At 40.2% G+C, this 21,003-nt stretch overlaps 1 long non-coding RNA gene across 1 annotated transcript in view; it reads left to right on the top strand.

Annotated features, from left to right (window-relative positions):
- The window catches only part of LOC149917030 (uncharacterized), a 139,594-nt gene extending 119,049 nt beyond the window's left edge, over nt 1-20,545 (top strand). The window contains exons 4-6 of the long non-coding RNA XR_016468545.1: nt 1,219-1,331; nt 18,665-18,788; nt 19,098-20,545. This is a non-coding gene — a long non-coding RNA (uncharacterized LOC149917030). The remainder of the gene's footprint in view (nt 1-1,218; nt 1,332-18,664; nt 18,789-19,097) is intronic.
- Nucleotides 20,546-21,003: the final 458 nt, after the last annotated feature.

Here is a 21,003-nt window from a genome sequence, read left to right as displayed (position 1 = left end):
AAGGAAGCTCTGCTATGCAGCTAACCAGCTAGCTTGGCACAGCATTAAGGTGCAGGAGAGAAGTGAATGTGGCTTGTTGTGGCTGATTGAAAGGGGCAAGGAAGGAGCATGAGGAACAATGAGTGCATGCTGTGTAGAGTGTGCTTACTCCTGAGAAGTAAGAGAGTGAAATGCTGCTGAAATATTGATAGGGAGGATAGGCTCTGGAATGATTGACAACATGTGTGTGTGTCTTGGCAAGTTTAATTGGATTTATTGGGGTAGAGGGTGGAAGAATGTGGTGCATTTCCTTTTATGGGTTTCTTTCTTTCAGACTTTTCTCTCCTGCAGAATTGTTGTTTGATGCATATCTTTTTCATTGTCTAAAGAGAAAACCTGGTGTCTGTTTCTCTCAATTTTAAGGTTAAGGAAGCTGCATAGAGGATGAAAAGAGATGTAAAACAAGTTTCATTACATTTTATTTACTACTTGTCTTCACTTTCACTAGGTGTGAATACTTACCGAAGAGTGGTAATTTGGAGGGGAAAAAGAATATATAATTGAATAGTGGCTAAGTGAATCTCAGTGTTATGATGCCAATCATAGTGGGAAATTTGCCTTGAAGGCTTATTGTCTTATACTGTACTCTAGAATTGATATGCTTCTCTTTTTGGCTTTTCCTTAGTAACCAGATTCCTTTCATCTTGCCATACAATTTGAACCTGGGTCACGTAAAAATGTTACAGTTTGCCAAAGTGGTGAAGTTCAGATCCTCCAAAATACTAACAAATTCAACACCTGTTAAGTCTCCTAACATTGAAATAAATTGATTTCTATGTGGAACTTCCTCAGTGTCTCTGCACCTGAATTCCTAGCCGTGGTGTGCATGTGTTTTTTTTTCAGTGACAGTGTTTCAGTCTTTCCCTTCTGCCTGTCCCTAGTGTGAGTGCCATGTGTTTTTAAGCAGAAGTACTGACTTGTCTATTCTGACCCCAAGACTGGTTTCTGCTCATTCTGGTGTAAATTAGGAGTTCCCTGATATCAAGGCCAGCAAGCAACTTTTTGTTTTTATTTGTTTTTGATAAAGCAAACTAGTTTTATCAGCTATTTGTTTGATGCTTGCATTGAATTTACTGTTAATGAAAAGTCCAGTGTAGAGACTACATGGACGGCATCTGCAAAAGGCTTTACTTGCTCTGCTGAACCTAAGTGGTGGACCTTTTTTTGGTTTTTGTTCAGGTTTCATCATTCAAGAACTGATTCTGAGGATGACAGCTTCTAAGATGTCTCAAAAAGAGACTACCAAACTCTGTTCTTGGGCCTACTGGGAGAAAATTCTGACCTCTGCAGAGGTGAGTAAAGAAAAACAGAGAATTGGGAAGAACTTTCTGTGGGGAAGATTGTGAACTGTTGATAGAGGACACTGTGCTTCATCAAAGTGTAAAAATTTTTATTTGTTCGTGCTCTGAGTTCAGCATGAATCACTAGCCAAAGACCTGGTTATCCTTCTCAAACATGCAAGCTTTCCAGGTCCTCAGGCACATAAATTAGAGCTGTTGGTGTTTCATCTCTTGCCTCTTCCCATCTTTTCACTTTACACTGCCCCACAATCAAACTTAAGTCTGTGAAAACCAATGGGAAGGTAGGTATAGAGACAGCTTTAATTAGGTGTTCAGTCATCTCTGCAGAGATGAAGCCAAACACGTCTCTGGTAGCAGAATATTTCTGAAACAGTTTGTCTGTTTTCAAATAACAAGCTTAATGTAATAATGTTTTTATGCAACACTAAACTTAAGGATGTGTTTTCACTGATGCACAATGGAATCTAAGCTATCAGCAAGATACTTCAATTTCATTTAAGCAACAGCCGGTTTCATTGGCAGAAGTATTTCTGAATTTACTGCTCTTTCTTACTTTAGGTTGGTTTTGGCATGAGACAAATGTATCCTCTTAAGACTGATTAAAAGAATTCTGGGGTTAAAAAAAAGGCATAGTATAGGAGAGCACTAGTTGTCGTCTTATTTGTTTGATATAGTTTGTTTTTAGAAATGTGTGCTAAATCTAATTTTTGAGAAAAAGTTATTGATGCAAGAAACCAAGGGTCATTTTTTCTGCTGTGGTGTTGTGCCTCCTTTCTTATGAAAAGCCTGAATTGAAAAAAAAAGTGACATAGCATTAAGGAAAAATCAAATGATGCCTTTGTAGTGTGACTAATGAACCAACTTCCATTTGCTATTTGCTGCAACACCAATGTTCATAAATCCATGGGACAATGGGATGCATCCATGGGTGCTGTTGGAGCTGGTGGAGGTGATTGCTGAACCGCTCTCTGTCATCTTTGAGAGGCCTTGGAGAATGGGGGAGGTGCCTAAAGACTAGAGGATAGCTAGTATCACTCCGGTCTTCAAAAAGGGCAAGAAGGAAGATTCAGGTAATTACAGGCCGGTCAGCCTCACCCGTGTCCCTGGAAAGGTGATGGAACAGCTTGTGCTGGAAGCCATTTCCAGACAACTGGAAGAAAAGGAGGTTATCAGGAGTAGTTAGCATGTGTTCACCAGGGGGAGGTCATGCTTGACCAACCTGATAGCCTTCTATGATGTTGTTACTGGCTGAGTGGATGGGGGGAGAGCAGTGGATGTAGTCTACCTTGATTTCAGCAAGGCATTTGATACTGTTTCCCACTACATCCTTATAACAAAGCTGAGGAAGTGTGGGATAGATGAGTGGACAGTGAGGTGGGTTGAGAACTGGCTGACTGGCAGAGCGCAGAGGGTCGTTGTTGGCAGTGCAGAGTCCAGTTGGAGACCTGTAACTAGCCGTGTTCCTCAGGGGTCGGTGCGGGGTCTGGTCTTGTTCAACATCTTCATCAATGACCTTGATGAGGTGGCCACCCTCAGCAAGCTTGCTGATGATACGAAGTTGGGAGGATTGACTGACACACCTGAAGGCTGTGCTGCCATTCAGCGAGACCTGGACAGGCTGGAGAGCTGGGCAGTAAGAAACCAGATGAGGTTTAACAAAAGCAAGTGTAGAGTCTTGCATCTAGGGAGGAATAATTGCATGCACCAGTACAGGTTGGGGGATGACCTGCTGGAGAGGAGCTCTGCAGAGAGGGACCTGGGTGTCCTGGTGGACGACAGGTTGGCCATGAGCCAGCAGTGTGCCCTTGTGGCCAAAAAGGCCAATGGCATTCTGGGGTACATTAAAAAGAGCGTGGCCAACAGGTCGAGGGAGGTGATCCTCCCCCTCTACTCTGCCCTGGTAAGGCCTCATCTGGAGTACTGTGTCCAATTCTGGGCTCCTCAGTACAAAAAAGACAGGGATCTCTTGGAAAGAGTCCAGCGGAGGGCCACAAAGATGGTGAAGGGCCTGGAGCTTCACCCCTATGAAGAAAGGCTGAGTGAACTGGGTCTGTTTAGCCTTGAGAAAAGAAGACTGAGAGGGGACCTGATCCAGGTCTATAAATATCTAAGATGTGGGGGGCAGACTGGCGAGGTCGGACTGTTTTCAACAGTGTGTGGAGACAGGACAAGGGGAAATGGCCAGAAACTGCAGCATAGGAAGTTCCACACGAATGTGCGCAAGAACTTCTTTACGGTGAGGGTGACAGAGCACTGGAACAGGCTGCCCAGGGGGGTTGTGGAGTCTCCTTCTCTGGAGATATTCAAGACCCGCCTGGACGCCTACTTGTGTGACCTGGTGTAGGGAACCTGCTTTGGCAGGGGGGTTGGACTCGATGATCTCTGGAGGTCCCTTCCAATCCCTATGATTCTGTGATTCTGTGAATCTGCTCCCTTTGCCCCAGATCTTAACTCTATGGTCAGTTCTCTTTAATCTTAGCACCCTCTGCTGTGGACATCTATAATAACATCTTATTTAATTAATCTCTATTTACAAGTTGTGTATCTGTATTTCTACCAAAGAATCTACAAATGTAACTCAGCTTGTGCCAATGGAGCTGCATCTAGTCTGAAAAATGTGTTCTATTCCCTGTCTCATTCCTGAAGATAGCCTTTTCCAAGTGCTTACTAAAGAAAAAATGTGCAGAATACAAATAAAGATGTTTTAAAATATGCTGTGTAAGAAAGAAGCCTAAATCAAAATCTAGTCTTTGCAGAAGAGGACTGTAAGTATGCAAATGTGCTTGAGTCCAGGGATAATTTTGAGTTTTGCACCAGGTAGTAATTTTTTTTTTTTCCAGTTTTTGTTTGCCACATTTAGTTCCTCTGGAACATGTACTGATCAAAGTACTACTGTCTCTGGTGTCAGATTTTCTATGTGAATAGGAATATGTGTCTTAAAGTCAATTTTGTTAGCTCACCTTTATCCTGAGTGTTCTTCTTGCAAGCACAGTCCATAGCTAGTTTTTCAGGTCAAGTTCTTATTTGTGTCGATAGGTCAGGGCCAGCATGTGACTCAGTATTTCAATAAAAATGTATATGTTAAAAAAACATACCACTTTGAAAGTGTCTATGAACACATCTGTCAATAAAGAATATTCTGCAGAAATTGTTCTTTAAAGTCAAACTTTGTTATCACATCTTCCCAGTAGCTAGTTCCATTTTTTAGTCCCTCAAAGACAGGAGAGGATTTGCATTTCATTAGAGATACAGCCTGTAAGACAAAGGAAGAAACCATTCTCACTTAGTGAGCTATGGTCAATTCCTCCATGCTTGTTTACTAACAGAAAAATCTCCTTTTCCCTCTTAGTGAAGGTACTGACATTCTTACCAAAGGTCCAGATGGGAACTCCATTTCCAGTGATCCTTTCTTCTCTAACTAATTTTCATCTCACATTTGGACCTTTTCTCCAATGCCTGTCAGACTTGAAGTCTAACACAAGTGGCTGCACTTCCAGAGATACTTTTAAAAACAACAGTAATGTCAGATACAACATGTTGTTCACTGTGTGCTTTCAGTATCTTCCTTTAAATGATTAAGTAATTTTTATTAACCTTCTCTTCATGTTTTCTGTTTTGTCTTTGAGACAGCAGGATGTGTAATAGCAATAACCATATGAATCAGTCATTTTCCTTTTCACTCCTCCAACTCCATCTGCTGATCGCTCATATGAGAGCTCTAACAGCAAAGCTGCTTCTGAGGATCACTGAAGATGTGGAACAGTGAGAGCCGCCTTGTCAAGCATCCAAGAACAAATAGCAGCAGCAATGAGATTTTGAATACATTAGTAATAATACTGTATTGATCTCAAAACACTTTACAAACATGAACTAATTAAGCTTCAAAACACTGAAGTAAGTTTGCAATGATAAAACCGATTTAGCAGATGAAGAAGTGGAGGTAAACAAAGGGCAAGCAAAGTGATCAGAGTCAAGTGGTAAGCGAGGATCAGAGGAAGATGTTCTGCTTTCTAATTGTTCTGATGTTCATGTGATCTCACTGAGAAAATTTTTGCAGGGAAACTTGCAGCCATTTCAAATTAATTATGCTGAAGCATTTTCTAACTAATCTGAGCACTTCTTACAAGAAACAAGATTGTACAAAATCTCACAAAACTAATAAATTCTTTTAGCCTTTCAGGTCCAGCTTTGATTGACAAGTCACTATTTTGGAAAGCAGAGGGGACAGCTATTGCCATGTTCTGAGCCTTTGTGTTCTCACCGTGTTTCCCTGGTAGTACTACTTGACTAGAAAACTGCCTTGACCTGCAAAATGGGAATTCATGTAGCCTTGACACTGATGTCATGCATCTATCCCACCCTTCCAATGGAGAAATAAAGCCTTCTCAAGGGATTGGTCTGGTCCAGCAGTCCTAGCCAGTCTGTGGAGTCTGAGAGGCTGCTATAGAGTGGAATGGTTTTAAGTCAGTAGAACAGCCCTGGCTTAAAACCAGCATAACAAGGTGGAGCATCAGGCACACAGTAAGTGAATCATGCAGAGCAGTGTTGACCCAAACGGAGGATGACGGCTTAGAACAGGTTCCTCAGAGACATTAAGTTATCCTTGGAAAGACAGGTCTCAAAGCCAAGGTTTATACTTTCTTAATGGGTTTCATTAGGAAGAAAGGAAAGGAACTGGAAAAAAACGTGGAGCTTAAAAGGGAACGACTTCATTGCAGTCAAAAATTTGTTCCATTTTTCATTAAAAGAAGCCAATCCTGCCTTGAAATTCGTGTCCCTTCAAAGTTCAAGGAGGCCTATATTGTTGGCCTGCTCAGTCAGAACGCTCCAGCCACTTATTGTATGTGGATTGCACTCCAGGGACTGCCTGAAAAAATATGATTTAGTGAAAGCTTGTACCCAAAACACATCATTGGCCTCTGATCTCTGAACATTTAAATATTTCAAGCTTACAAGCGGACGCTGTCACGAGGACAGACCCTGATCCCTAGCTGATTCTAGAACATCTGTTGAGGCATTTACCAAGTTAATAGATTAGCTATGAGAATCAGGCAGGTGTTTTTCACCAAAGCCAGAAAACATCAAAATCAGATTGCCCTCCAAGTCTTTCAGCACAGGCAATCGAGTTAGAATGACTCATAGAGTCTAACAGATAATAAAACACACATAACATTTGCTTTAAGGTACAGGTGGGGATATTTTGTACTGTGCTTAGGAGAAAGAAAAACTAACTCTATTTGGGAATAGAGTAATTGAATACAGATGGGAGGAGGCAAATGAAAGAATTTAGCAAATATCTCAGTGGAATAGCTAATGGGAACGAGACAGAATAGGAAATTAAAAATTATTCGAAGCAGATGGACCATTCTTTGAGTTTTTTAAAATTTATTAGGGCTGCGAAAAAAATGTGTCTGTTTATTTTCCACGGCCATGAAATTAATGACTTGGTGAGTTGTGCTTGTGCAATTTTATGACTGCCATGTCATTTGTCATAATTTGGGTGCTGTTTGATATGGATTTATGAATATTTCCTCCCCCCAACATGATTTATGGGTGTTGGTCATACGTGAATTAGACTGTCACCTTTAGTATGAAAAAGTACAAATGACAGATTATATATATATATATATATGTGTGTGTGTGTATATATATGTATAAAAGCAACAGTGCTCAAGTCTGTAGTGCAGGAAAGCAGAGTTCACAATCCTCTCCTCTGTTTCTTCATTGGAAGCTTTTGTTTAGAGATGACAATTAAATGTTTGAACTTGAGTCAAGCATATGGGAATATCGAGAGGGCTTGAATGTATCTGAACTCATCTGAACTTCACCTGTGAAACTCAGTTTGAGTCATCCTTTCCTTGTACTGTGCATTGAAAAATCGGTATATACGCTATTTGCCAAAGGACCAACTGATTTACTGTATAGGAGCAAGCTGGCCTAGCAGATTTGCTATCTTGCTTCCAGTAGTGGCTAACTGTGAGTGAAGCTTCCATGGAAAGTGAAAATAATTTCACATGATCTGTCCAGTTGTGCAGCATTGTATAGCTATAGGAGTGAAGTTAAAAGACACACCAAACCATCCGGATTTCTGCAATAATAATAGTATCCCAGCTTTAGGTCCAACTTACTTTTATACTGTTATCACTTCCACCGAAACATAAGTATATGCCATTTCTTTATAAGATGCAGCTATGGGATGAACCAGTTTAGGTTCACTACAGTTGCTCCTGGATTCCAGCAACCTGATTGTAAGCACATAACTGAGGCACCTGATACCTAATTGCCCAAGGCTCTGCTGTTGATGCTGGAAAGTGATATGCACCTCCAACATGCAGGTCAGCTCATGTGTCCCTATCTGTTGCTTGTGGGATCAGTCTAAACCAGTACCCCTTCCTCAGCTCCCCACCTTGCATGACACCAAAGCATTGCTGGTCATCTTTCATGCTTGCTAGCAGATGTTTCCTTTACAGGGGATGTGATTAGTTCAATCTACAGTTTGTAGACAACCACGTACTGTAGCTCATCTGCTGAGGTCCAGACAACACTAGTGGGAGGCTGATAGTTCTTAGCAAATATCTCTGCGCTTGTGAGGAAAGGATGGATTGCTTTCAGTCACAGCGAGCTGCCAGTGCAGTCTTTGCTGTTCTGGGTAGCACCTATTACTGCCAAGGATAATCGATCTCTTCTATAGGTGATCAAGCCAGAACCTGAGTTAGCAAACCAGAGTCAAACCTGCTTTGTGATGGCAGCTAAATTCTTTATGGTAGTGATTTGTGGCTTCACAGAACTGAAGTTTCTTGCAAAAATAAGCCAGGATCACCTATACTTAATTCAGGAGTGAGGTCCAGTGATCTCAGCTGAATCATCAAAAAACTTTTACAGCTACTGGAGAAAATTCCACTCGTCAACTGTGGTATGTTGATATATCTTAAATATTTCTTGGGGCAATGAGACTTTCTTCTAAATCTGGCAGCATGTCTAAGCAATCGATTCCCAGGCTCCCGAGTTACTTCTGTTATGCGAAAGTAGATGATTGTTATCTGTCAGTTCTAATAATAAATATGTATATATAACAATAATTTTGGGTTGATCTGCAGTTGACCTGAATTTTTTTTTTTTTCAGAATTCAGAAAATGGAACAAAATTCTGTTTCAGTTAAATAAAACTTTTCTCTTTAATGAAAACATAATGTTCTTCCTATAATGTGCATAAAGATTTTTTACTTCAAAAATATTTCCCAATAAGCTTCTTTTGAATTTTTTAGAAATCTTTTTTTTTTTTTTAATTACTAAACATGAATCATTTTAGTCATTTTCCAAGCATTTTAGATTTTGTTCCTTTTGGGAAATAAGTGATTGAAAATTAATTGAATTTACAGTACCTTTTTGTTTCACTAGATCTGCATTCATCCCCATAATCTTCTTGGTCAAAATATTGAGCACGGATTAGGTCTCCTAGTTACTTCTTCCAGCTACTTTTTCACATACTGGATGGACTAACTTGCAAGTCTTGCTTTGTGTTTTTTCATATTTTTTAATTGGTTAATCAAATGTGAGAGCCTTTTCTGTAAAAACAATTATACTAAATGTAGGGGTGGAGAAAGGGAAAAATACCTGCTGTTGGATAAGAGTTGTATTCTCACTGAGCTTACATCAAAGCTGTTTGACTGTATATGGCATTTAAAAGGCCAGCCTGCTCATACCCTGTTACCATAAAGAAATTTGCCAGGAAGGCAGGTGTCTAACTATACAGGCAATCAGATTACAGAGCAAAGTAATCATGATTTCCAATTGTGAGCGTAGCTTGCCACATTAGCAAGTGTACTTTGGAAGAGAAGGACAAGTAATCAGAGAAAGATAAGGACAAGGGTGGGGATCATTTGAGACTCTACCATTCCAACAAGCTAGTAAATTTTACGTGGATTTTATTAAAGGATTTCATTTCCTTTACATAAAAAAAAAAAAAAAAAAGAGAGAGAAGAAGTAAAAGATATCTGAAAATGAGAAAATCCTTGAATTTGCTCTCATTTGTTTTTAAGAGTTACTGAAACATAACAATCTGTTTCTTGGGAGTCACCGTTTGCACATACGTGTCTACAGCTCTGAGCAAGTCACAGCTGCAGAGTTTCTTTAAGGCATGCATGCTTGGCTTTGACATGCTGAGATTTATGGTGAGATTTAACTTCTTGTACCAATGGTGATGTTTCCTGAATGGTTTTCATCCAGATGGTCTCTGAGAGGATAAGGTTTAACAAGATTTATTCACTGAGAATGGGCAATGTGAATTAAAATTACAAGGAGTACTGTATATATACCACTTCTTTCCCATTCATTGCCTCATGAAATGTAGAAAATACTCCCTCTGCATTCCCTCCAAAAATGTTAAATGCAGTTTCTTCTTTCAGTGTATAGTTCCACTCTGACGAGATCAGGGCTCTGGCAAACAAATGCTATTGATTTTTGTTGAGTTGGAGGAAAGGGTACCCTCCATCCATCCCACTTTACCAGAGGTTTCCACCCTATTAGCAGAGGCAGGATGTGCGGACAAGTGCCAGTTTATCAACTCTCACAGTTTGTTGGCCATTTTCAGTTAAATTAATGTACTGGCTGTGAGCTGCGTGATGAGGGTTGGGCCATACTGTTTTCCAGTGGCTCTGTTTCAGCTGGTGAGGGACAGCTGCAGACAGCTGGGAAAGGTAACTCCTTAAACTGGTTCCACTAAATCCAGCATGACCTTTTTGATTCAGCTCCAAGTCATCAGTCTTTGAAAGCTTAGGACTAACAGCAATGTTTAGGGTCCCAAGGCTGTGACTTCAATGAGTTGTGGGCTCTGTTACAGTCAGTTGAGGACCAGTGGTTTCTGCAGGCTGAGAATCTAAGCTTCGTAATCCTTGTTGTGATTGTTGAACTTAGATTTTCTGGAAAATGAGAGTTGTTATCCAAATCAAAAGACTGATGTATAAGTTACCTTGTAGGTTTTTTATAAGGTTGTTCATACTCGGTGAAGCAATTAAGCTTACGCAGGACTGCTACAAGTGAGCATCATCAAAGAAAACTTTAAGGCATTGCTCCCATGCTTAAAGTTAAATGCTTTGTAAGCATTTTGATGGTCTGAGTCAGAAGATTTGTCATTTTTAGGAGTGGTCTTCTAAAACTATGATTAATTAAGTCACTATGCCATTTCTGTCACTACAGACTTTTTCAAGTGCTGCTTGCAAAATAAGTTAGTTAGTATTAAAAGATCAATGTCTTTACCCATTTATTGTCTACCTCACTTGCAGGCTGGGTGTTGTTTTGTTGTTTTTTTTTCCAGATCTCTGAAGAATCAAATGTGTCTCAGCTATTAATAACTTGGCTACTTCAGTAGCTTCAATACATTTTGGTGTGAATGGCTTTGAATCAGACTAAAACTCCAGTGAAAGAAGGCAAAAAGTTTGTCCTAGAGGAGCATCTAAAAAAATACACCGCCACGAGCGTCTTGCTTTTAGGAATTTAAGCGATGTTCAAGGTGTTTTTTGGTTTTTGTTCTATCTCGTACTATTTAGAAAAATAGCTCTCATGCATTGGCTGCTGCTAGTTGAACTCTAACAAAAGATTTTAATAATCAGTGACTAGTTTTGGGTCTTTCTGTTTCTGAATTGCTAACTTGTAATCTTTTTATTTTCAAAATGTGGCTACTCAGCATTTCATAATATCATCTGCACTTTATATTGTCAAAGTTTAATTAGCCTTAAGCATAGGTACTGAAAATCACTAATTGCGTTTGAAAACTTAGGCTGGGTGATCAACGCCTTCTTAAGACAATGAAAACCAACAAGTGAAAAGACTTTCTGATTGTTCTTCATGGTTAAGAATGGACAGTCTGAGTAAGATGTACAAGGGTTAATTATAGTAATGAAATAGGCCTCGTTGTGTTGTTGCAAGTTAAAAATATGTCTCTTGCTGCAGGGCTTGCATTAATAATGTTTGAGAGGAGTAGCATCAACATACTGTAATAGACTTTTATTAATAGACTAGTGCAGTCATCAGTCTCTGGGTCGGTGTGATGACTGAGTACAGTGAACGTGAGCATCTTGACAAGCAAGTATCAAAATCTATGTATCAATTTCAGCATGAAGATGCTGTGATAATTATGTTTACAGCAGTAATAAAATATGGGTAAATAAAGTGTTGAAATCCATGGAAATGTTAGGGTCCACAGTGAATATCCTAGGAAAAATATAAAGAGGATCTTCATGAATTTATCTAGTTGCAGGGACTGAAATAATTATTTTCTTGAACCATCTTGCTATTTTTAGAAAAAAAAAAAATCATGTGTTTTTTATCTAACATTTTTCAGTGGTCAAGTCACTTCAAGGCTAAGGGCCTAGGTTGCACTCCTTGCTTGCTGTAACCATATATATGGATATCTGGTGGCATTCCTGTTGATAGTGCTGATCGCCTCAGAACAGCAGCACAGTGGCATTTTACGATTTCAGTGCTAACAGTACCAGTCACATTTTCATTCCAGTATTGGCCTTACAAAGAATAGGGCATGTTCTGCTCTCTTTTAAGCTTTTCTGTGTGGGTGGTTGACTCCATTTATTTCAGTGGAATTACTCTAAGCTTATGGTAAAAGGAAAAACAAACTTCCTGGTCTAGTGGCTTGTGGTGTCAGTGAGTCAAAGTATCCTAGCCTGAGAAATGATCTGTCATGTGATTGCTGGAAAGAAAAAAGCTCTGATTTTTTTCTGTCCTAGGGCCATGGCCTTGGCAGGACAAAGAAGCCTTATGTAGTGGGAATATATTGCATTTACATCAAGTTTCAATCTCTTTACAATGGCAGGTTAATCTACACTTTCACGTAAGGAAGAATGTAGTCTGTTCCGAGTCACCAATCTATACCATGCAACGCAACATCTAAATCATTATTTTTATATTTTTTTCCCCTGGAAAATTAGTAACTTAACTTCCTGAAAAAGGTGTTAGTTTGACAGTCCATGATACTGATGTCTTTGTGCTAATCCATGGCACAACCCAGTTTAGGCAGCAGCAGAGAAGGCCTCTCCTGCCAACGTGCCTCCACCCTGGCCGGCAGTGGAGGAGAGGTAACTCTGCTTCTCATGCTTCATTTAATTCTTGGCTCTGTCTGCTGAGAATGGCAACGGAGTTGCCAGTTGTGGCATGCACATTTATTGCTGGGAACTGAGCCAGAACCACCAATCCATTTTGCATAGACACTGAGCAGCAATGGTAAATACTTCTTGTTCATTACTAACCCAAGCCGGATTTGAACTGAAGGCTTGGAGGTGAAAGACTCTGTCTCCCATTCCTTAATCCCCTTAACATTTCAGTCTGCCTCATAAAATTTTTAAAAACAAATGTAAACCTTGTATATAAATGAAAACCAGGAGAGAAAAGAAAATCTAGAGTGAAGTCTAAGTCTGTTTTCTTCTTCAGCAAGCCTCTTTGTAGTAGTGGCCCTGGAAAATTGTTCTCTGATTATTCTCTTGAGAGATTACTCTAATTTTTTTGCTGCTGTAGATGACTATATGATCAATTGTCATCAGTCAGTGCTTGATGATGGGTCATTACTTACTAGTGCATACTTAGGGGAAAAACACATGCGACTTCCATTAGGAGGCAGAGTGCACCTACATCAAATATGAAGTGTACAGTAAGTTCTCATAAATAACATTTCAGGACTGCTCTCCTAAAGTTCCTAGCACAGAAGCTGCCTTTACAGTGGAAGAATTGAAACTAAGAAAGATTTGCTGCGGAGAGTCAAGAAAATGAGTTTCACCATAAGTAAAATTTCAATTTTTACTAGTGCATTTCAGGAACAGAAATTATATTCAGAAAGCAAACTCATTCTATTCTGTCTCTTGCTTCAGCACCCCCTAGCTTCAGATAGCTTTTGCATTTTAATTCATTTAATTAAGTTTATTTTCAGCAAGCATAATTGTTCCCTTGTTGGTCCATTTCAAAGTTAAAAATGAATGTATAGCACCACAGAAAATGGTGCTTATCATGGATAATGTAGTGATCAGGAAGTCTGGATGTCTTCAAGAATGCGGAGAATTATTTTAGTGAAATTTTTAATTTTATTTTTTAAACATCTTAGCAGAAATTCGAATCAAACAGATGTTCAACTGAATAAACTACTGAGAATTGAAGAATGTAAAGCAAGCACAGTCCTATGTTGAATGGTTTCCTGAATGAATTCTGCTAGGATAGCCTCTTCCCAATAAAGGTGAAGATCATTTCTGTCTAAATGGCATGGATTTGTGTTTGAGCTTTCAAAATGTAATCTGGAAGACCAAAAGGAATAAGGTTAGAAAGAGATGAAACTGAACAATGCAATCCCTCTCACTGTAAGTGAAGATCAAGTTCGCGACCATTTGAAGAATCTGAACATCCAGAATTCTATGGGACCTTATGAGATGCATCCCAGAGTCTAGAGGGCATTGGCTGATGTAGTCACCAAGCCACTCTTGATGAAATTTGAAAAGTCCCAGCAGAAGTCCCTGGAGGCTGGAAAAAAAGCAATGTTGCACCCATTTTTAAGAAGACTGAAAAAAATGATCCAGGGACCTGTCAGCCTCACCTCAGTACTGGGGAAGATCATGGAGCAGATCCTCCTGGAAGCTATGGTAAGTCATGTGGAAGAGAAGGTGATATGAGACAACCAGCATGGCTTCATTAATGGCAAGTCCTGCCTGACTTAGTCCATGCCTAGTCCAACCTAGTGGACTTCTATGATGGTATAACTCCATCAATGGACAAAGGAAGAGCCACTGATGACATCTGGACTTTGGTAAGGCCTTTGACACAGTCTCCTACAATACCCTCCTTAAATTTGAAAGGTATGGATTTGATGGGTGGACTGTCCAATGGACAAGGAACTATCTGCAAGAACTATCTGCCTAGAGATTGGCAGTCGATGGATCAGTGTCTGGACGGAGATCCTTGACAAGTAGTGTCCCTCAAGGGTCATTAATAGGACTGATGCTCTTTAACATTTTCATCGACACTGGGATTGAGTGCCCCCTCAGCAAGTTTGCAGATGACACCAAACTTTGTGGTGCAGTCAACACATCTGAGGAATGGGATGCCATCCTGAGAGACCTAGACAAGCTTGAGAACTTCATGAGGTTCAACAAAGGCAAGTACAAGGTCTTGCACCTGGGTCATCAATACAAGATGGGAGATGAAGGGATAAAACATACCTTGCCAAAAAGGACTTGGGGGTACTGATGGATGGCAAGCTGGACATTAGCTAGCAAGGTGCCCTCATAGCCAAGAAAGCCAACCATATTCTGGCCAGATCAAAAGAAGCATGGCTAGCAGGGTAAGGGAGGTGATCCTGCCCCTCTACTCTGCAGTGGTGAGACCTCACTTGAGTACTGTGTCCAGATGTGGTGTCCTCAGTACAGAAGAGACATAGACCTGTGGGAGTGCATCCAGAGGAGGCCACAAAAGTAATCCAAGGGATGGAACGCCTCCCCTACAGGACAGACTGAGAGAGCTGGGCTGAGAGCCTGGAAAAGGCTCTGGGGAGACCTGATAGCTGCCTTTCAGTATCTAAATGGGGCTATAAGAAAGGAGAGGACAGACTCTTTAGAGGGATCTGTTGTGATAGAACAAGGGGAAATGTTTTCAAACTAAAAGAAGGGAGAGTTAGATCGGATAGAAGAAAAATGTTTTTTATTATAAGGGTGGTGAGGCACTGGAACAAGTTGCCCAAAGTGGCGGTGGTGCGTGGTGTTGAAGTAGTTATAGCAGGGAGCAATTAGCTGAGCCCTTCAGTTGTCATGTATGCAGGCAGGACCAAGCTTCATTGCAGAGAGAAGGCTGCTGTTCACAAGCTTTAATCTATCTATCCTTGACATGTTATTAAGTTGTGACAATCTAAGTCCTCACCCAAAATTCTGTAGGCAGTAGTGCTCTCAGTATGTGAGCTAGCTCATCTAAACTGCATGGAGTACCTTTCCACCTCTGGATTACAGTGGAAGTTATTGCAGTGAATCACAACTCCAAACAGTTTGCTTGGAGCATTTATCAGCTAAGCCTTGGCCTGCTTCCTGATCACAAATTGGCCTTGGATGGTTACTCATAATAAACTACAACACTGGAATGTACTCTCTGGACACATTTTGGAAAGGATCTCTTTGGGACAGATCATGGTCTCTACACCTTCCAGCTTAACATACTATGCTCACTCATCTATTTTTCTTAAGCTGTATGGTTATAGGGGAATTCTGTAGAAGATGATTGAGCCACAATCTAATTGAAGTGCAGGAAGAGCTCAGTACCTTTATGTTTATTATAAAATGGTAGGTAAAAGCCCTTTACAAATTGTTCAGTTTGAAGTTGTTTAAGGCTAAGTGGATGACAAATGGGGTTAGCAAGGATTCCTAAGATGGTTGGAGAGCTGACGTTCACTGAAAGTCAATAGGATTGACACTCTTTTTTGTTCTAGTCACTACATTGATTCTTTAAACAGTGAAGTATGTTTGTAAATTTCACTTCTAGTATTCGTGAAAATCTAGCTGGTGTGTCTCCACTATTTACCAACATAACCACCCCATTGCCCAATTATGACTAAAGCAACACTGAAGTGTTACCAATGCGTATACTCCTCCATCACCATCTCGTGACTCCAGAACCAGGTTTCCAACCATTGCTCTCTTCCCATTGGAAAACAAGATGTTTTCCTTTGGCAATAGCTTAAAATTCAGTTCAGTGTAGATATAGCTCTCATGAAATGAACTCACCTTAGAGCCATATTACAAAGCCTTTTAGGAGAAAGCTTTGTAATATGGCTCTTGTACTAACAGTTTAGATTTGTAATTCGAGGTGCAAAACTGCCAAAGCACATAAAAAATAATGTGAAGATCTTGTTATAGATATTTTGTTACAGTAAGGATCAAGCCTAGTTATGTGTGTCTGTGTCTGTTCTAAGACTGTCAGAGTCTTTGAGCATCTTTTCTAGTCCTAATAAAATAGCTGAGAATGAAATGAGCATACTTAAATTATAGAATGATTCAGGGCATCATGTTGTTAATAATGTAGAGACATGAGATATAAAAGCTTTTACTCAAGCATACCCTAAAGCAAATTTAAGTAGAGCACACAGCTATGATGCTGATTGTTTTCACAGGTGTTGGCACCATATGAATTAAATGAAGAAAAAAAATGGTGAAACATTTATGACTCATTAGAATTATGTGGTTTTCTATCCTGTCCTAACAACTGAAAAAAGGTGTAATTTACATTTGCAGCCAAATGGCGTGAAGTAACATTATACTTTACCGACATGAAAAGAAGAGACTTCCAGATGACTACTATTCTGAACTTCTTTAGTTTTTAAATCCTGGATTTTCAGTTTTTCATGTGGACTTTTGAGAGCTAAAATTATTGCCTCATATAAAAAGGAAAAAAAAAAAAAAACCCACAATAAAAAATTGAAAGAAAAAGGAATATGGTAACTTTGAATCTATTGAACATGTGGTTTCAAGGAGCTAAGTACTGCTCACTACATATAGCACCTTTACAATCAGAGTATTTCTCTTTTTCAACGAAGAATACACTTAATAGATCCAAAGAGAGACACATCTGTGTTTTTTTAATAGAAAAACTCTGCATCCTCCTTTTCTTGTCTCCTTTTCAGAGTTTTTTTTGGTTGGTTTTTTTTTTTTTTCCTATCCGAATTGTTTTGTTGTAGATTTTAAATATTTACATAAAGGAGGTATCCTGACAGGCTGATCTATAGCAGGAAAGCAACAAATAAACAAACCATGTCTACAGTATTTTAGATTCTGGTTTCCTGAGCTGCTAAGTGTTTATTTTTCCTATTGTTAAAACCTGCATTGAAATACATTCAAAATGGAGTTCACATGGCAGCTTTCATACAACGTCTAATGTTTTAGCAAAGCCATAATACAAGCCTAAGCTTCCCATACGCTGCATAGTTGGCTAAGAAAGAAAGCAGTTATTTATCAGAGTCTCTGTGCTGTAGATGAGTCTTCAGAAAAAGAACATGTCATACTTTGCAACTGAGACTTCTTTGCAAACACCTAATAAACCAGGAAAAGAAAGTTTTACTGGGCTTCGTGAGCACATTTTTCTCCTCTCACTAGAGCACCAAACCCAGTTTGTAATCCTACATTCATTTATTTCATCCTCCCCTGAAATTTCTCATAGCACAAACTCAGTCAGTTCTGGCTGGCTCATTTGCATCTCATGGCCTGCAGTATCTCTTTAGGAGGTGAACTATTAAAAATACATTAGCCTGGTGTGGATGGTAATGGGCCAAATGCTGCTGGTTTTGAAGGCAATCTGGGAAGCCTCATGCTCTCTCTGACTTGATAGCTGAGCAAGTAAGTTGTTTGTTTTCACTGTCCTTGGACTTTAAAAGTTTTAGCAGCAGATGTAGGTGAGATGATCGTTCTTCCTAAAATCTGGATTGAGAAAAGCACTTTTCTTCCTTTCCAAGCTTGCACTAATCTTTAATGTTACCCTTATTTCTGTTTTGCCAGAACTATGTCCTGTTAGCATCCAAAAATGTTACATATAACTTTGGCTTGCTTACAGAAGATGATCCAACCACTAACATTTGCCTTCTGTAGCTGAATGCTGAAAGAAAAAATAATCCACATTTGAAATGTGAGACTTTGCTGCTGTCAGTTTCTGGAGCTGATTATTAGGGCTGTGATTTTTATCTACTCACTTGTACAGTAATTAAAAGCAATTCCCTCATCAGTTATCATTCTACGAAGCCAGCTTTTAAGTAATGCTTGATGTACGGTTTATTAACCTAAGCCCACGTTGAAGGAAAGGTGACATAGTTTAAAAAGTAAGAACGAACACATCTGCTCGGAATCAAAGAACTGAATGCAAAATAGATACTTACTGTTAAACTAGCAAAATGACAATGTGAATTGGCAGAGTTGGAGTAATCACCTGGCTTGGGCTGGGTATGCACCTTCATTCTGTCTGCTCCCATCTGTGTCTTTTGTACATGGATTATTTTCTGTGGATGTATCCCATCATGATGGGTAGTTGGTTAAAGACTTAAGCAGAAAATCAGGGAATCGATTACTGTAGCATGCTGAAGAAGAAGAGCTGTTCAGCTGCCTGACAGCCTTTGCCGCACCTTTTAGCAGGTATCGATGAGCACAAAGGCCTACCAGTGTCGGCTCTGAAACCGGGATATTTAATGTTACCTGAGTACTGGGCCTCTAGCCACTAATGCTGTAACTGGGGACCTCTATATCGTGGGAAAGAGATGTCAAATGATAGGTAATTAAAGGTCATGATGTTTATCTGTGATGATTCTTCTAGGTGAGTGCTGGAGTTTTACCATGAGGCTGAATGGAGACAAACTGCAAGTCAGCCAAACTATGAATCTGTCATACTGGACATTTCTTGATCACTGAAAACGGTGTGGAAATGCACTGGAGCCAAGGTATGGGTAGGATGTTCAGTACTTTTTAATACATTACATATGTACAGGACTGGCAAAGTCCTGTAAGGAAATACTGCTGAGATGTGATCTTGTGAAAATGCTCAAAGGTGAGAAAAACGGGCATTTTGAGAAGAAGGTGGTCTGTGGAGCAGGCATTACAGGTCTGCAAAGAATCTGAAGCACTTATGCGATGGTGCTGGAGAAAGGGGACAAACATCTCTGGTGCAAATATGCAGACTGGAGCATTCACTGATGTATGAAGAACAGGGAGATGCAGGCTGAAAGTTATGACCAACTTTTCTCTTTCAGATAGAGCTATTTAAGGATGTCCAACAGAACAGCGTGGTGTGTGGCAGACAGTAGAGCAATTTGCAACTGATGTCCTTTCACAGAGTGAGGAGCAAGCACCACAGAAGCTTGTGCCCTCTCCCAGCCCCTCTAGGAAGTGAGCGAAGAACTGCATGGATTTTGTTTTAAATGGAACTGAATGATAATCCCAGGAGATTTAAGAGCTGAGATCATGCAGTGGATACATATTTCACACCTGGGGATAGAGACATGCCTGAGATGAGCCAGGAAATGTATCTGCAGGCCAGGCAAGAACACCCAGTTGCAGTCATACATGGAACAGTGCAAGCTGTGCAAAGAATATAGTGATTGACAAGAAATGCCTCATGAAATCCCAGTCCAGCTCTGGGAAAAGGTCAGAACAGAGTGGTTCATTTCTAATGAAAGAAACCTTATGGCCACAGCAGATTACTAATCCAGTTTCTGGAAGATGCACAGGCGAGAACAGTGATCAGAAAACTGAAGGCACAGGCTTCACTCACCGGGACCAAGTGAGAAGGTCCTCATACCCCTCATTTAGGAATTTGAATATTTTAGGGCAATTAAAAACTCAAGCCCAAGATTTATGTCCTTGAAAATACAGAGCATAGGCAGATGGCATTGGTATTAAAGGCAGCTGAAAAAACTGTGATAGTGTTAGACAGATAAGAAGGGGAGTTGGCCTGGTTATTTTGAACCTCATAAATGCTAAATACCCCCGTGCTTTAGACAGTGACATACACTTGGATACATGTCTTGGAGTCTAGGACAGCATGTCTGCTGATGTCTGGAGCAAATATTATTGATATCTTTTCTTTACAGGTATTAGGAAATGAAGCAAGCACCAACAGCCTGAGCCCCAGAGGCTACTGTAGATACCATAATAACCATAAAGTTATTAGGAGAGGTAACAGCACAGAAGTCATTGAGTGTAGGACATGAGTAGAACAAGCAGGAGCAGTGAAACTTAAGGCACCGTGCAGTGAATGGAATCCAATGTAGCAGCAGGCAATTATAGTCTGTTAGACTACTGCAGCCAAGACAAGAAGGATGTAAAGTGTGTGATCAACATAGAGGATCAACACAAGTGATCCTCTGAAGGGCCCTCAATAATAAAGGAAAACAGGGAAGTTAAACAGTGTGGGGAGAAGTTGTTTGCCTCATCACTGGTATCCAAAGTTGTTTTTTTCTAGGACAGCGAAGCCTGCCTGGCATCTGTTTGCCACCCTGGTGAAGTGTCAGTCTGCCTTAGGTCCTGCGTCATACCTGCTATTTCCATGCAGATGTTTTGGATACCTTAGGGCCTCTCAAATGGCACTGGGCGTCGAGCATGGGCAGAGGAATCTTATCCTTTGCTTCTGTAATATTGCTCTTGAAGGGCTACAACAGCATGGTAATGGCTGCAGCCAAGTGTGGCAGCAGTGAGCAAGTTGGAGAAATACTGAAATGGGTAAGCCTGTGTTACAATTATCTTCAGCTTGGGCTTTTTAAGGCCAGCTGTGGGCCCAGCCCTACAGCTTCCTGCTTTGGCCAAGAATGAATTGCTTGTGGAGAGCTGTAATTCCCAGAGCAGATGGGAGCTGTCAGGTTCACAGTCAGAGATGATGGAAAGGGATACAATGTGTAACAGCTCCCTCTGGGCAGGAGAGATTGGGGGGAGACAGGTGGGTCTCTCCAGCCCAGGAGAGGATATCACAGATAAAGATGCTTTAGGAAGATGCTTTAACAGGCAATCAGGTGTCTATGTAAAATACCCAGAGGAGAAAGCAATTAAAAGAACTGTAGTTGATTCAAAAAAAAAAAAAAAAAAAAGACTTGAAGAAGACTGAGTCTGAGAATGAACTTAATCACCAAGGTGCCCTTGAAGTTTATCAGACCACCTAGAGGT

The sequence above is a fragment of the Phasianus colchicus genome, chromosome 8 (genome assembly GCF_987193195.1).
Source record: "Phasianus colchicus chromosome 8, bPhaCol1.hap1.1, whole genome shotgun sequence".
Lineage (NCBI taxonomy): Eukaryota > Metazoa > Chordata > Aves > Galliformes > Phasianidae > Phasianus > Phasianus colchicus.
This window is presented reverse-complemented; position numbering and strand designations above follow the sequence as displayed.